The sequence below is a fragment of the Trichechus manatus genome, unplaced genomic scaffold (assembly GCF_000243295.1).
Source record: "Trichechus manatus latirostris isolate Lorelei unplaced genomic scaffold, TriManLat1.0 scaffold00039, whole genome shotgun sequence".
In the NCBI taxonomy this organism is placed as follows: Eukaryota; Metazoa; Chordata; class Mammalia; order Sirenia; family Trichechidae; genus Trichechus; species Trichechus manatus.
The window spans coordinates 17,572,145-17,586,054 of record NW_004443975.1 but is presented as its reverse complement, the minus strand read 5'-3'; positions in this window follow the sequence as shown (position 1 = coordinate 17,586,054).

The following is a 13,910-nucleotide window of genomic DNA, read 5'->3' as shown; positions in this document are numbered from 1 at the left end:
CTTTGGCCTTAGTGGTTGGTGGGTAAATTTGAATAATAGTTGTATTAACTGGTCTTTCTTGTACATGTGTGGATATTATCCTATCACTGACAGTGTTGTAGTTCAGGATAGATCTTGAAATGTTCTTTTTGACAGTGAATGCAACACCATTCCTCTTCAAGTTGTCATTCCCGGTATAGTAGACCATAAGATTATCTGATTCAAAATGGCCAATACCAGTCCATTTCAGCTCACTAATGCCTAGGATATCAATGTTTATGTGTTTCAGTTCATTTTTGATGACTTCCAATTTTCCTAGATTCATACTTGGTACTTTCCACATTCCAATTATTAATGGATGTTTGCAGCTATTTCTTTTCATTTTGAGTCATGCCACATCAGTAAATGAAGATCTCGAAAGCTTGACTCCATCCACATCATTAAGGTTGACTCTGCTTTGAGGAGGCAGCTCTTCCCCATTTGTCTTTTGAATGCTTTTCAACCCGAGGGGCTCATCTTCCGGCACTATATCAAAGTTCTGGTGCTATTCATAAGGTTTTCACTGGCTCAATCTTTTCAGAAGCAGACTGCCGGGTCCTTCTTCCTAATCTGTCTTAGTCTGGAAGCTCAGCTAAAACCTGTCTGCCATGGGTAACCCTGCTGGTATTTGAATGCCAGTGGCATAGCTTCCAGCTTCACAACAACATGCAAGCCCCCCAGTATGACAACCTGACAGACACTTAGGAGAGGAAAATGTCAGGACTCAATGGAAGGAAACTCTAATGGTAGATTAGCAGGAACTATCATAAGTAACAGGTAAGGGATTGAATAGGATGCTCTACTCAGAATAATTAAAGAACTATCACTTGAATTGCTCTGCCTATCACTCTCTATGGTACACATACAATGTTGTTGTTATTAGGCACCGTGGAGTCAGTTCCAACTCATAGCCACCGTATGTCCAACAGAACAAAACATATACAATAGAGACCAATAAAAACTCACAGAGTTACGTGAATGTTCATTGCAACACTTTTCACAACAGCCAAAGGGTGGAAAAAACCAAAACGTCCATCAAAAGATGGATGGATGAATAAAATGTGATATATACATACAATGGAATATTCGTCATAAATGGAAATGAAGTCCTGATACATGCCACAGCATGGATAAACCTGGAAACCACGATGCTAAGTGACGTTAGTTAGTCACAAAAGGACAAATACTGTATGATCTCACCCATGTGAAATAAGCAAATATATAGAAACCAAAGAAAATTAATGGTTACCAGTGGAGGGAGAGAGAGAGGAACGGGGTGCTTTTGCTCGGGGGACGTTGAGTTTATGTTAACGGTGGTAGAATATTTTGGAAAAGGATAGTGATAATGTCTGCACAACAGGAAGTATGCAATCAATGTCAGTGCATTGTAAATGTAGAAATTGTTATACTGGCGAATGTTTTGGTGGATATATTTTCACCACCAAAAAAAAAAAAACAAAAAAAAACAAAACTCATGGAGTGAGTGGGATAAAGAAATTAAAGAAAAGAAAATGATGGTAAAACAGTCTCATGGGTCTTTTATTCCAAATGATTAACTGGAGTTTGTTTTTTTATGTCTGGAATTTTCCTGAACTGGTTTCCATCATAAGCAAAATGTGGCTCAATTTTCAACTAAAAGTTTCAGTCAGAACTGAAAAGACTTTGTGACTCATTCTCTCCCGTAGATGCCAGGGTGAGCTTGACAGGAATGTTGGTCAGCTGGGCAAATACTAGAGAAACTCTTTAGCAGCTCAGTACCCAGAGTGGGTCAGAAGCAGACAAACTCCTAAAGCCTACGGAAAACTCATAACCAAGTAAGAGACTAAGGTGAAGAGATCATATCAGACATCAACACAAATGGAAAGTTCAAGATGGCAGATAGTGGAGGGGATAAGAAGGCAAGCATAAAGAGATGAGGTAAGTTGAGGTAAGGTAAAAGCAATTAAAACCAAAACCAAACCCAGTGCCTTCAAATCAATTCCAAATCATAGTGACCCCATTTATAAACAAGCAGAGACTTCAAAGCCTCATATTCATCAGGGGATGATGATGGGACAAGGCTGGTTTGGCTCTTTCAAAGTTCAGAGCTGGACACAACCTGCTACTATAGGCCCAGCCTGCAGGGAGAGCAGTTGGGAGGCCATTGTGTTCTGAGGAATCAGGTGACAGTATGAAGTAAACCCCTGCGCCATGCAGTGAAAAGGAAGGACCACTGCAGAGAAAGCCTTGTCAGTACTTGGGGATTGTTTCAAGGTGGGGATGAAGAAAGATGGAAGGGTCAAACATGACCTCATTTCTGAGCTAGGGATATAGAGAAAGTGATGGACCTTCTGTCAGAAATGCACTTGTGAGTAGAAGTTGATTTTAGAAGGAAGATGGTCAGTTTGGTTTTTGATGAGCATTTAAACAAATGGCAAGGTAACCTAGCACAATGTCTCATAGGTGAATGAGAACACAAGAGAGAGGTTAGGGTTGGGCAAGGAATGTTATAAACTTTCTGGAGAACTTTGAATACAGATTGAGTCTGTGAATGAGACTGTGTGACAGCTGTGAATGAAGTGCTCAGGTCCTTAATGGCTGATAATAAATACATGAGCCTCCTTTCCTTATTACACAGAAAATCCATCTCACATGCGCCATCAGACTTTAAAGCAGCACAATTCAGTTTCTTCTTCTTAGTTGGTTAAAACCTATGACTTTGGCCTTGGGCATTTATAGCTTGACCTATGATGGGTCATCATATCTTGGAAATTAGCTTCATATAATAAGGAATGCTTTACACTGCATAAAAAAGGAAAATTCACTAAATCACAGAATAATCCAGTCACTGAGCTGTATCATTGTTGTTACAAAACTAATTCATGCTGATGTGGAAGAAATTCTTAACCACTGCACCACCAGGCCTCCTATTCCTAGCACAGGTTGCTATAATTGTTGTGTGTATATATTTTTCCAACCAGATTGTAAGTTCCTCAAGGCAACTTGTCATTTTCTCCTTTACAGCTTCATTGTTTAGCATGGTGCCTGTCTTAAAAAGGCACTCTGATACGTGTGTTTAAAATGTTTATTTGTTGAGCAAAATAAAGTTACTCTTGCAAAGCTTCTGCAGGATGAAAATTATACGATATATGTTATCATATATAATTTTAGCTAGATTACTTTGTTGCTGCAGGATTGTCTCAGAATTAAGGGTTATGGTAACATCTAAAACTTTAAGACTGTTGGAGTCTTTACATATGGCATCTTATCTAACTTTTTAAGACAACTTCAAAAGATGAGAAGGGGATAGCATGGAGAACAGAAGAAAAAATAGATAAACTGGACTTCATAAAATTAAAAACTTTTGCATCAAAGGACTTTATTGTGAAAGAGGAGTGACACCTACAGTATGGAAGAAAATGTTTGGAAACTATATATCTGATAAGGGTATAATATCTAGAATATATAAAGAACTCCTACAATTCGACAACAACAACAAAAAAACCCCATTAAAAAATGGACAAGGAACTTGAATAGATATTGCTTCAAAGAAGATATACAAATGGAAATAAGCACATCAAAAAATGCTCCTTAGAAAAATACAAACCAAAATCATGATGAGATACAGCTTCACACCCACTAGGATGACTATTATCAGAAAAATGGAAAATGAGTGTTGGTGCTGGGGAGGATGTGGAAAAACTGAAACCTTTGTGAATTACTGGAGGGAATGTAAAATGGTGCAACTGCTGTGAAAATAGTTTGGTGGTTCCTCAAAAAAGTAAACATAGAATTGCCATAAAACTCAAGAATTTCACTCGTAGGTATACAAAGAACTGAAAGCAGGGACTGAAGCAGATACTTGTACACCAATGATCATTTAAATGAACTTGGCTTTGAATAACTAAACCAGCATTATTCACAATTGTCAAAAGGTGGAAATAACCCAAGTGTCCATCAGCAGATGAAAGGATAAGCAAATTGTGGTATATCCATCCAATGGACCATTATTCAGCCATAAAGGGAAATGAAGTCCTAATACATGCTTCCATATGGTGGACCTTAAAAACGTACTGAGTAAAATAAGTCAGGCATTTATATATTTATACAAATATTGTGTGATCCCAGTTACATGAAATATCTAGAACAGGCAAAAGCATAGGGACAAAAATTTATTATTGATTACCAAAGAATGAGGGGAAGGAGAAGTAGGGAGTTATTTGCAAAATGAGTACTAATTTTCTGCTTGGGGTGATGAAAAATATTTGCAAATAGTGGTGATGTCTGCACAACATAATGAATGTAACTAGTGTCGCTGAATTGTATACTTACAAATGATTCAAATGGCAACTTTTGTGTTATATACATTTTACCACAATAAAATTAAAAAAATAAGAAGATAAACCATACCAAAACCAAACCCATTGCCGTTGAGTTGATTACTACTTATGAAGACCGCATGTGTTACAGAGTAGAATGCTCCCAAGGATTTTCTTGGCTGTAATCTTTATGGAAGTAGATCATCAGGACTTTCTTCCATGGTGCCACTGGCTAAGTTCGAACCGCCAACCTTTAGATTAGCAGTTGAGCACAAATCATTTTTACTACCCAGGGATCTAAAAGATAAGAAGAGTATTGTTATTCCCTTTTGAAAAATGATGAAATTGACTCAGAGAATAAAAGTGATTTGCATATGGTAATATGGGTATTTATAAGCTTAATCCGGCCCAAAGTCAGCTCTTTCTTTTGTGCCATTCTGCTTCATACACCTTTCACACTCTGTAATTTATTGTATGGTAATCGATATAATGGACCGTGTGATTTTTTTTAAGCAGCTATTGAAACCAATGAGAATTCTGCATCTGCTAAAGCCCACCCAAATAGTTTTAGCTGATTAAAGAAAGACCGAAACTCTTCCAAGACGGACGAAATAAAGGACATTTATGAAGGAAAAGCATGTAGAAGGCAAAATTCCAGAGACAATACACTACGGAATTACCAAATATCCTGGTAAATAGGACTCTTATTTTTCCTCAACAGACCAGAAATAGCAGAAGTATATGACTCAGTCTGATTTCAACATCGTATCTACATATTGGAAACCCTGGTGGAGTAGTGATTAAGAGCTGTGGCTGCTAACCAAAAGGTTGGCAGTTTGAATCCACCAGAGACTCCTTGGAAACCGTATAGGGCAGTTCTACTCTGTTCTATAGGGTCTTTGTGAGTCAGAATCAACTTGATGACAATGGGTTTGGTTTGGTTTCTTTTGGTATCTACATATTCCCAACAATTCCATATATGAAGGGGATGTGGAAGGAATGGGGCACAATTTCATGGCACTTGTGCTGTGGTGAATGTGAGACTGCACCAAGGATGATCTATAAACCTAAACCCATTGTCAAGTGGACTCTGACTCATAGTGACCCTATAGGACAGAGTAGAACTGCCCCACAGGGTTTCCAAGGAGCACCAGGTGGATTCGAACTGCCTGTCTTTTGGTTAGCAGCCGAACTCTTAACTACTACACCACCAAGGTTTCCCTATCTACAACAAAATGTTATAGGTCATAAAAACTCCGCCACACACCAAAACTTCCCTAAGTATCTTATGGTAATAAAGGCATTATTTCAACAGAGTCTTATCTAGACATATACAGTTAGCCATCATAGACCATTTTTATGGAATACTTATATATGCGTAGGCTCATTAACTCATTTAATCTCAAAATTACACTTTGAGGTCAACACTATCAATACCCTCATTTTACCAATAAGAGAAACAAGACAGACTGGAACACAGGGTGGCTGTCTGAGGATCCTACAGGCTTAACCACCTGTCTCTTCTGCCCAGTCAGTGGGCTTCTTGCAAAGGGTACCCTGTAAGTCCATCACAGGTGATGCCTGAGGGTGAATTAAGCTGTTAGTTTAGTTATTACAAAAGGCTCTGTCTAAATGACAATTAAGATGAGAATATTTCGGAGGGAAAAGGAAAACATAAAATAATTTGTGGAATAAACTATTTACCGCTTGGAGGGGACTGGGAGGTTTACCCAAGGAGGGCGTAGTTTTACACACACAGAAGGAAACAATCTTGGATGGTTGCAGGGAGCGGAGTGGTGGGAAGGGAAAGACACCAACTAGACAATAGATAAGTGATAACTTTGGTGACGGGTAAGACAGTACACAATACCGGGGAAGCCAGCACAGCTTGACCAAGGCAAAGTCATGGAAGCTTCATAGACACCTCCAAACACCCTGAGGGATCGAATTACTGGGCTGAGGGCTGTGGGGACCATGATCTCAGGGCACATTTAGCTCAATTGGCATAATGCAGTTTATAAAGAGAACATTCTACATCCTACTTTAGTGAGTAGCCTCTGGGGTCTTAAAAGCTTGTGAGCGGCCATCTAAGATACTCCACTGGTCCTACCCCATCTGGAGCAAGGGAGAATGAAGAAAACCAAAGATACAAGGGAAAGATTAGTCCAAAGGACTAATGGATCACAATTACCATAGCCTCCACTAGACCAAGTCCAGCACAACTAGATGGTGCCTGGCTACCAACACCGACTGCTCTGACAAGGATCACGATAGAGAGTCCCAGACAGAGCTGGGGAAAAAAGTAGAACAAAATTCAAACTCACAAAAAAAGACCACACTTACTGGTCTGACAGACACTGGGGAAACCCTGAGAGTATGGCCCCAGGACACCCTTTTACCTCAGTAATGAAGTCACTCCTGAGGTTTGCTTTAGCCAAAGATTGAAAAAAAACGATTGCCATCAAGTTGATTCCAACTCATAGAGACCCTATAGGACAGAGTAGAACTGCCCCATAAGGTTTCCAAGGAGCCCTTGGTGGATTCGAACTGCTGACCTTTTGGTTAGCAGTCATAGCTCTTAACCACTGCACCACCATGGTTTCCAGCCAAAGATTAGACAGGCCTGTAAAATAATAATACATGTAGTTCAACCACGTATATGAGACTAGATGGGCACACCAGCCCAGGGGCAATGACAAGAAGGCAGGAGGGGACAGGAAAGCTCTATAAACGGAAATGGGAAACCCATGATTGAGGAGAGAGTGCTGATATGTCATGGGGTTGGCAACCAATGTCACAAAACAATATTTGTATCAATTGTTTAATGATAAACTAATTTGCTCTGTAAACCTTCATCTAAAGTACAATAAAAAAGAATCTTATTGAGCACCTATTTAGTGCTAGATGCCATACTATGAACTGGAGTGGTGACAAAGATTATTAAGTTATACTTCCTATGTTAAAGAAGTTCAAGGTTTACTAAGGCCAGGTGAAACAGGCAGGTGAACAGACACATCTCAGTTCAGCAAGTGCTGAGCAAGGCAAAATGTATAAAATCAATACGGTGGTGTCGACGGAAAGAAAAATGATCTCTGACCAGGAGAGCCTGAGAAGAGGTGACATTGGAGCTGGATGAAAAGGAAGGGTTAGTTAAGTGCGGAAGTGAGAGGAGAGCATTGTAGAAGAGGGAACACCTGGCTCAAAGAAAGACAAATGTTTGTGAAAGGACCAGCCTTTGGACAGAGGTTAGATGTGAGGGGAGGACAGGAAACGTGGGATGGAGCGGTAGAAACAAAGCAGGAGAGATCCTTGGCTCAGCTTGTGAGTCACGCTAACAGTCTGGACTTTATCCTGCAGGCCAGTGGCTCTCATCTGGGGGTGATTTTGCTCCAGGAGACATTTGGTACTATCTAGAGACACTTGTAATTGTCATAGTGATGGAGGGACTCCTGGGATATAGTGAGTAGAGGCCAGAGATGCCCCTAAGCCTCCTACAATGCACAGGACATTCCCAGCAACGAAGAATCCCAGTTGATTCTTGTTATTCTTGGTAGTTGTGTTCTATAAAAGGATTCCTGGTGGCGCAACAGTTAAGTGCTTGGCTACTAACGAAAGGTTGGCAGTTTGAACACACCCAGTGGCTCTGTGGGAAAAAGACCTGGCGATCTGCTCCTGTAAATGTTCAAAAAACCTATCACTGTTGAGTCAATTCGACTCACAGCGACCCTACAGAATAGAGTAAAACTACCCTATAGTTTCCCAGGCTGTAATCTTTACAGAAGCAGACTGCCACATCTCTCCCCAATGAGCAGCTGATGAGTTCCAACCCAACACTTAACTGCTGTGCTTACCAGGGCTCCTTACTGTAAAGATGACATCCTAGAAAACCCTATGGGGCAGTTCTACGCTGTCTCATGGGGTCATTATGAGTTGAAAATCAACTCAACAGCACCTAACAACAGCCGCCGCGTGTCCTATAATGTTGCCGTGAACATTGAATTAGCTAATCCTGAACCACTGCTTGGAGGGGACTACAGGGTTAGGTTTCTGTGAGCCTCTGGTTACAAAATTTTCATCAACTGATTAATGTATAACCCTTGTTTTATGTGTGTTTCTTTTTTTTTTTTTCCTTTTTAAGGAAAAACCCTTTTCCAGGAAAGGAATTATGGCCACCATCAGCGATGGTAGATCAAGCAGCTAATTGTGTCTTCCTTTGGGGACCTTGGGAAGCTGTTGGTCCCAAACAGTTTATAGAAATCAGCCCAGTCAAGTGAAAAGATCATTCTGTTTACCAATGATTTATAGCGATATCACTTTACCTTGGGGAAGTCAATGGCATAAAATATGTCTCAGTTACTTTGACTGTATGGTGGGAATTTCTATAGTAACAAAAGTAGTAGACAGGAAAATTTTTTAGAAAGTGCACAAGTAAGAAATGAGAAGTTACACCTGCTTTAGAATCAGATACCCCGTTGAATCTCCAAATGTGAGGTTTTTGCCTCATCGGGCTGTGAAGAGGCACCAAGTGCAGATGGAGAAACAGCCTGACTCCTCCCTTCTGTCCAAAAGGCTTGTCCCTCCCCTTGGTAGCTCAGATCAACTGAAACCCTACATAAAACTCTGCGTTCCTAAGTTGAACTAAGGAGTCCCTGTGTAGTGCAAATGGTGTTAACACACTCGGCAGCTAACTGAGGTTGGTGGTTCAAGTCCCCCCAGAGGCACCTTGGAAGAAAGGCCTGTCAATCTACTTGCAAAAAATGTCAGCCATTGAACACCCTATGGAGCACAGTTCTACTCTGACACACATGGAGTGACCATGAGTTAGAGCAACTTGATGGTAACTTTTTTTTTTTTTTAAGCTGAAGTAAGGATATATTTACTAGCTTCTCTCTTCCCTCATTAAAATTTGCTAGCATCTTGAAAACCTCAACCCAAGCCTCCTTTAAACTCTAAACCCTCCGAGAAATGTCTCCACATAGTCCCAGACACCAAAAATGTTACCATGACGTATAAAACTGATAGCGGTAAGATTGTGGGATGAAATAGGATCCAGAAGGTCTACATTTTCTTGAGCTGTAAACAAACATTCTCTGTGGGCTCCACTCCTACATCAGCTGATTAATAAAACTAGGACTAGTTTCAAGAGGGAGATGAGGGAAGAGATCATTTACTAAGGAAACCAGGTTTTTGATTTTATTTTTTATTATGCTTTAGGTGAAAGTTTACATCTCAAACAAAAATTTATACACATATTGTTTTGTGACATTAATTGCAATGCCCACAATGTGACAGCACACTCTCACTTTCCACCCTGGGTTCCCTGCGTCCGTTCAGCCAGTTCCTGTCCCTTTCTGCCTTCTCATCCTGCCTCCGGAGAGGAGCCACCCATTTGGTCTCATGTATCTGATTGAACTAAGAAGCACACTCCTCATGAGTGTTAGTGTTTGTTTTATAGTCCTGTCTAATCTTTGTTTGAAGAGTGGGCTTCAGAACGGTTTCAGTTCTGGGTTAACAGAGCATCCGGGAGCCATAGTTTTGGGGGTTCCTCCAGTCTTTGTCAGACAATTAAGTCTGGTCTTTTTACGTGAATTTGCGTTCTGCTCCACACTTTTCTCTTGCTCCGTCTGGGACTCGACTGTGTTCCCTGTCAGTGTGATCACTGGTGGTGGCTGGGCACCATCTCGTTCTTCTGGTCTCAGGCTGGTGGAGTCTCTGGTTTATGTGGTCCTTTAGTTTCTTGGGCTAATATTTTCCTCGTGTCTTTGGTTTTCTTCATTCTCTGTTGCTCCAAGTGGGATGGGACGGATTGATGCATCTTAGATGGCCACCTGAAAGCTTTTAAGACTCTAGATGCCATTCACCAGAGTGAGATGCAGAACATTTTCTTAATAAACTTTGTTATGCCAGTTGACCTAGATGTCCCCTGAAACTATGGTCCTCAGGACCCAGCCCCAGCTACTGTGTCCCTCAAAGTGTTTGGATATGTCCTGGAAACTTCTAAGCTTTTGCTTTGGTCCAGCTGTGCTGACTTCCCCTGTATTGGTGTTGTCCTTCCCTTCACTGAAGTTGATCCTTGTCTACTAATTAGTGAATTCCCTTAGTTAGGATTCCTCTAGTTAGTGAAAAAGCGTGTTTCTTTTTAAACAACACTTTAGTTAACATATATTGTTGATTCATTTACAATAAACTCACTGCCATCAGCACTCTAACTCATGCCTGAATGAAGCTTATCTAACACATACACATGTACTTTCTCCATAAGGCACATCACAGCTTTCTTGCACTTAGGAACACTAGGGAGAACTTCCGCACGATGCTCGTGGGCTCTTTTAAGCTTCAAAATCATGAACGAAAAGAACACAAATGTGAAGAATGTGGCACTAAATAGACTGCAAAAAGGATACTTGTTTACAGTATGAAAGCCGAAACAAGAAGGCAGAGGGCCATCTTGCTCGACATCAGACGGGAATGTGCACATTGGAGGACTCAAATTTTTTGCACATGTCCATAAATGACCGTGAAAGCACTGTGAGTGGCGATTTTGGGGTTGCCAATAAATTTTAGCTAATAGGTGAGTTTGCAAATATGGAATCTGCAAATAATGAGGGTCACTTGTATCTGGTCCAAAACATCCTCAGTGATGTTGTTGAGAAATCTTGCTGTAGGCAATAGATAAGGAATTTACATTAGGATACTGACATCAACGTTTTCAGCTTTCGAGTATACCTCTTTGGGTTGTAGCAGGAGGAAATTTGTGGCTGGACAACTTTCTGGTAATGAGTGGCCATTTATTGAAGGCTCACTGTGTGTGAGGCAAAACCGTGCAAGCATTAGAAACTTTGAACACATTGCTCACAATAACCCCATGAGAAGGTAGAGGTGTATGTAGATTAAGCATCTCAGTCAAGGTCATCCAGTTAGTAAGCACCCAAGTTATGATTTAGACCCTGACTTCAATGCTTGTGTCCCTCACAACAATGCTATACTGCTTACCTAGTCTCTGCGTGATTATCCAAGTGAGAGAGAAAGACTGAATTCTGAGAGTAAGACTGGGACTGAAAAGAGAAGGCAGATCTGAGAGACATTTGAGACACACTTAATCTACAGGATTTGGAAACACATTTGATGTGCAGGGTGAGCAGAGGGAAGACTAGGATAACACTGAGGTTTCTAACTTAGACAAGATTGATGACAGAGGAGATAGCGAGAAGAGGTGATGACGGGGTGACTGATGGAAGGGCAGGCAGGGGGTAATGAGGTCGTTTTTTGGGCAGCGGCAGGACTAGGGTATGGCAGGTATTGCACCAGCCCTGGATGTGTGGCATCACTGAGCAGTTTCTATGCACCAGGTACTGTCAGCAGCCTATCTACAGAAAATGGCATCTATGGCAAGCACTGAAATTGCATCCAAACATTACTCTTTTAGGTGACTAAGTCAAGCTCAGTAATCTGTTAATTAACACATTACTGTGCTTGAAGAAGGACGTTGGGCCGTACTGGCTTCATAGAAACTGCTCAGTAGTGTCACACGCCCTGCGTGGGTGTAATACCCCAGATACACCAATCTTTCTGGTCATATTAATGCCATGCGCGTGTGGGACGTTAAGGTGGAGGCCTGCACAATACTTCAGGGTACACAGTGGAGCTAGAGATAAATGTTTGGGATCCATTAGCCTATAAGTGGTGGTTGAAACCATTGTGGAACCCAAGAGAATTCCCAGGGAAGGAATCCTCAAGAAACACTCAAGACAGTAGAATGCCAGAAGAATAGAGGGAGGACATAGAAAACTCTTTTGCTTGTTTCACACTTTTAACTAGAATGTATGACCTTCAAGGTTTGTTATATATATTTATCTACCTACCTACCTAGTCTTCAATGGTAGGTCCATGGAAGAAGGAAGAGACAGGGCTATAGAAGCTCACATATTCTTCTGAGAATGTCTTGACTGTAAGACTGGGCTTTCCTGGCAAAATAGGGGTCTGTGTAATAAAGCTTACTGCTGGTTGTTGCCCCACAGTAGGGTATAGCTAACTGAAGAGACCATCTTGTGGTCCCATTGCTTAAGGAAATGAGTCTGTTCAACCAACATATGTTTCAGCAGCAATAAGATTGGTAGAGGAGATTCTCAGCTCTCTATGCTGGGAGATTTCCTGTTCTAGAGGACTAAGTTGCTTCCAGCATTTCATTCACTGGAAATAAATGAATTCAACTTTGTTTTCATTATAAAGCCTCTAATGTTATCAAGGCCCAAACAAAATTATTCTCTTGCAGTACCCAAGAAATTCCTGGGACACAGATCAGAGATCTTGAATTACGATCCCCTGCAGGGAGTGAAAGTAAGTTGTTACTTAAAGGAATAGACAACTGAAATCAAGGAATTGGAAACATTTCAGTTGGAAAATTACTCTAAATCATAGGTGCCAAGGGTTAGTTTGTGCCTCAATGTTTTATACATTCATATATGTATATATATGAACAGGCATCTGTACATAAACACACTCAAATATGCGTTATTGCACAATACCATTGTACACTAGATCTCTGCCTTTGTTTGTACTGCGTGCCAATTCAAGCACATGTCCAGCAGAAGCCAGTGTAGCTGGATAGAAAATTATACTAATCAATAAAATAACTGTGCTTTTTTTTTTTTTTTTGAGGGGGGGAAGGAGTACGTGGGTCTATGATGCCAAATAATCAGCTGATTTGGTTTCTTTTGTTTTCCTGCCAAATTTACTTTTTTTTCTTTCTTTTTTTTATTTTGTTAAAATATATATAACAAATTTTCCATTTTAACCATTTTTAAGTGTACAGTTCAATGATAGTAATTACATTCATCATGTGCAACCATCACCGCTATTCATTTTCAAATATTTTTCATCACCCCAAGCAGAAGCTCAGTATTCCTAAAGTAATAACTCTCCATTCTCCACTTCCCCAGCCCCTGGTAACCACGAATAAACTTTCATCTCTGTGCATTTACCTATTCTAAGCATTTCATATAAGTGGGGTCATACAGTATTTAGCCTTTTGTTACTGACATTTCACTCAGCATAAGCTTTTCAAGGTTAATCCATGTCATGGCATGTATCAGATCTTCATCTCTCTTTAGGCTGAATAATATTCCATTTTATGCATACACCACATTTTGCTTACCCGTTCACCTGTTGATGGACTCTTGGGTTATTTCTACCTTTTGGCTATTGTGAATATGCTGCATTGGTGTATGCTTACCTGTTTGTGTTTCTTCTTTCAATTCTTTTGAGTATATACTTTGGTTGATTTGTTTTTAATATATGTTAGCAACACCTAGAGAAGTGAAACCAGTATGTTGAAAAATGAGAATTCAACCAAATATTTTTAAACCTATGCTATCCCCAAACATGCCCTTCTTAGGAATGAACCAACTCAACTAACTTGAATGTTCAAGGGCTGTGGTCTCCACCAAAGATTCTTCCTATGCTCACGAAACAACACAGTGATCAGTCTACATAATGGCTATTGTTGTTGATGTTGTTGTTAGGTGCCATCGAGTCAGTCCCAGCTCATCGCGACCCTGTGTACAACAGAATAAAATACTGCTCGGTCCTGTGCCA